This window comes from Xenopus laevis, chromosome 6L (genome assembly GCF_017654675.1).
Source record: "Xenopus laevis strain J_2021 chromosome 6L, Xenopus_laevis_v10.1, whole genome shotgun sequence".
In the NCBI taxonomy this organism is placed as follows: Eukaryota; Metazoa; Chordata; class Amphibia; order Anura; family Pipidae; genus Xenopus; species Xenopus laevis.
In genome coordinates this window covers 106,292,306-106,296,968 of record NC_054381.1, presented here as the reverse complement: position 1 = coordinate 106,296,968, position 4,663 = coordinate 106,292,306, and positions in this window count along the sequence as shown.

Here is a 4,663-nt window from a genome sequence, read left to right as displayed (position 1 = left end):
CATGCCATACATGTAATTCTTTCAATGTATAACTACAATTGCTTGCTTTGTTCTGTTATGAATAACTTGTCCACAGAATAAATAACACTGTAAGATACATACTAGATCTGTATCTATTTTCCTTAGTGCCTGTGGATGTATAGATAACGTATTATAAAAAAGAAGGTACAATACTAATGATCTGATCATTGGAACCTGGGCCAATCCAGTTTATCTGGGAACCAGTAGATCTTGTTTAGATGGCCATTTTTACACTTAAAATATTTATTATTCTGAATTGACAGTTTATAATACAAATACTGTTAAGTCTGGGTATGTGGCTTCTGGAAAAGGAGTACAGAGCCCAGGCAATTTTCTCCAGTGCATTTTATATTTTACAAAAGGAGGGATAGATAGATAGATGATAGATAGATAGATAGATAGATAACGATATACCTGTGTATATATATATATAGTGAATAACGTACCCCTATTGTGAAATATAAGGATATTATAAGAAATGATATCACTGAGCATCAATTGTAACTAGTGATTTATAATCTATAAGCACTATTTATAAGGGTATAATTGAAAGGATTGCCATGGCACTTGCAAATTGTATATACATAGTTTTTCAGAAATAAAACTTAATTTAAGTATATTTGGGTATAGAAACTATCAAACTTGCCTCTTGGGTTCTGTGTGTTTCAGTGAGGGGGAGACCTTGTATACACGCCTAAGTTAGGGGAGGGTGGTGTATGCTGTGACACGACTGCGTTCAGTGGAGGGGCTGATGAGGCCAGCCAGGTTGCCTTGCTGGTCTGGCCCGGCACTGGGCATTGGCCCTTAAAGTGAAACTGACACTGAAATATGAATGTATATTAAAAATTGCCTATAGGTCATGTTGATTAATTTTCAAGGATAGAGCTGCTTTTGTAAGTAATTGTTACTTGAAGTTTCCATACCTGATAGTTTTGCCAACCTGACTGTAACTTCCCACCCTGTCAGTTATAGCTTCTAATGCTAATGGACTACTGCTGCACAAATATGGTAGCGCCCTCATCGACGAACATGGGGGATCAGATGGGTAATGTTAAAGCTTTGGGCAAATACTTTTATAGCAAAGTTATTAATAGCTTGCAAAGACAATGTTATGATACAGGTAAACAAGGTTCAATTTCTGGTGTCCGTATCACTTTAAATGCAAGGACTGGATTAGACTGGATCATATATATTTATTCATACACCTGGACACATCTCCCTTAGGGCCATATAAGTTCCATTCTGACATCATAACAGTGACCAGTAAACTAGCTGAGATGTAAACAAGATACTGGACACATCTCCATGGAGACCAGATAAGTTCCATTATGACATCATAATAGTGACCAGTAAACTAGCTGAGATGCAGCTGGGACATTTCAGTTAGTTCACCCTGACCCAGAGAGCAGGAGGACTAACACTTTCTAGAACAAGATCTTTTATTCCTACATTCAACTGAACTATTTATTATGGAAGGTAGGACCAATTTGTACCTGTGTTCATGAATGTTAAGAGGGTAACAGCTTCCATGACGGTTTATACTAAGGCTAAAGAAGGCTGCAATTCTTTAAATGGAAGCCCATGAGACCTATTGTTCTTGGAGCTAGGAGTTGCTGACTGCCAGAGGTAGGGGATGGGGTCTCTCTAGTTGGTTGTTTTCTATGAGAGTGGAGGAGATAAAAGCTTATAAGGTGAGGTAGAGGGGGAAGGAGCCAGATAACCTTTAATGCTGCAGGACAGAGAAAGCACCAGAGGGTAGGGGCTATGCCCAGGCTAACAGGCTGTGATGGGGAGCTCTGAGAAGAGAGAAACCAGGGAGAGCAGGGCAAAGGGCTCTGGGCTCCTCCTTGGTGGATACTCTTAAAAAATTACGTGATGTTAACTGGGCCGCGTTTGGTGCAGGGGACTTAGACAGAACCTTGCACTTGATCCAAACTAAGATATAACTAATCCTTTTTGGAAGCAAAACCAGCCTATTGAGTTTATTCAATATTTACATGATTTTCTAGAGACTTAATGTAAGAAGATCCAAATTACTGAAAGAACCATTATCCGGAAAACTCCAGTTTCTGAGCATTCTGGATATATTCTATTGTATTTATTTATATAGTAATTGCACCAAAAAATTACAGTTATTATAAAACATACAGTGATGATTAATATGTAAGTGCCAGGAATTTTATACATAGTTGAAATGAGGATTCAGTCCCCAAAGAGATGTAATGTATTAGTAATGCTACAAAATGGGTAAAATTATTGGTGCTGCTCAGACATTTCAGTTAGCCCAGTCAGTCTGAGTGCAGGAGAGCTGACACTTTTTTTAGAGATATTCTATTTCTAGTTTGGATAACATGGTGTATCACTGAAGGTAGGACCAATATTACCTCCTAATAAAGAGGACAATTTGATGAGCAGATTTATTAAAATAATTATTATTATGTTGAAGTCAAGGTTAGGTGTTAAGGTGGCTGCCTTTTTGCTTTTCTAGATGTTCCTTATCATTTCAATAGAGTGAATGCTGTGACAATGGTTTCAAATTTGTGTAAAAATGTTATCATCCAAGTTGGGATTTTGCCACATGATGAACCTCAGTGGGGAATTGGAAACCACTGATTTAGATAAATAAATTACAGCAGTGAAATTGTACCATGTCTTTACCCTCAGTTTAAGTCATTATTAATTAAATGTTATCATTTATCCCTCCAGATTATAACTATAACAATTATAACTATTCTACTGACTTCAATGCAAGTTGCAACTGTTATTATTGTAACGCTGCAAGAGAACAAGTTGGCAATGGCATGCAACAATATCTGCCAGCAGGAGAACCACTAAACCAACATAACAATTGTAACAATTATAACTACTCTACTGACTTTGATGCAAGTTGCAATTGTTGTTGCTGTAACGCTGCAAGAGAACAAGTTGGCTATGGCATGCAACAATTTCTGCCAGCAGGAGAACCACTAAACCAACAGCAAATGCCACAGGCTCTTCCCATGGTCTCCTATGTGTATGACAACTATGGAATGGCTTATCCTGTGGTTAACCAGGCATACCCTGCACCAGCCATGTCTCTTCAAGATGAACATTTTATGCAAACACCTGGTATACCTGAGCAAAATTATAATGCAGAGAATGCCGAGTTACAGAACCCATCTGTGAGTTCCATTACAGAGAGTGGCCAACCAGAATCTTATCAAGAATTTGTGGAAAAGCAAACTCCACCAAAGCCTGATATATCTGCTACTTCAGGTACCTCTATGCCCTTATCTACAGAGGAGCCTATTATGCAGAGCCCTAAATTGTCTGATGATACAAAGGCCAATGCAGTGAGTGAGAAGAAAACTAAAAAGGGCACAAAAAGAAAACCTAAGCCGGCCAGCAGTGTTTCTGAGGAAACAAAAAAAAAAAAGAGAAAAATGGATGATCCCACTGATGATACAAATGCTAATGCAGTGAGTGAGAAGAAGACTAAAAAGGGCACACAAAAAAAGCCTAGGCCGGTCAGCAGTGTTTCTGAGGAAACAAAAGAGAGAAAGAGAGAAAATGATAATTCCACTGACCAACCATTTGCCAAAAAGCATTGCAGCAAACTTCAGCAAAATATGCTTGATTCAATTAATGCATTTCATGCTCTTGGCAAAAAAACTATTGTCACAAGTCAACGGCACCAGATCAGAGAACCTGAAGAACAAGCACAACATCAGCGTTCAAAGCCGTCTTCACCAAAGTGTGGGCAAGTTAAAGCCCACAGCAACCTACCAAAGGGAAAATGTGTAGGTGTGAAGAAAAGATCAGCTCCAAGGTTGATCCCAATAGCCCAATATGAGACACCAATACAGAAATCACTTCCTCGGATTAAAGACAGTTGGGAAGAACTCCTTGAGCAGTTGGAGTTTTCTATTCCACTTCCACCAGAGGAGAGTGAAGCTCTTAAAAGAAAAGCCCAAAAGGAGAGAGAAGAGGCCTGCCAGTATACTGCAAAGGGAAGAGTGCAGTACTTTAAACAGTGGCAGCGCGACAAGGACATCTCCCTGCACTATGGATACCTGCCATATCTAGTGCATGAATGAAGAGCGATCCAGTCTTATTTTTTTATACAATTATTTTATGTCGAATTGTATTGCAGTACTTACTCTTTCTATATAGCTTTATTTTTTTAAAAATGTGTTTATAAATACATGAATAAATATATATTTTTTAAAAAAATATTATTTTGTAATGCTTTCTGACTTAAATGAACATTTCATAAAATTGTTACATCTATTCTGCTTGTATTATATGAAACTTTAAATGTAAAGTACTCCAAAGAACAACTTAATCAAATTGTATTTCATATTTGTTGACTCTGCTGGATGTGCCAGGAGTTACCTGGTTTTGTACTAGTCCCCCGCACTCCGACCATTATATGCCTTTCCATTTTCTCCTTTTCAGTAAGATGTGTGCATGTACAGTGACGTCTGAGTAAGATGTTTGTGCTCCTCTCAATCTCCCTGTAATTACATACATAACTGTTATCATAGACATAATAACAAATAAAAAAATACAAAAGTATTGTAGAAGTGATTCCTATATTGGCTAACAATACAAACACATTGTTAGCTTTCGGCGCACAAAAGCCTCATTATTAAAATACCTG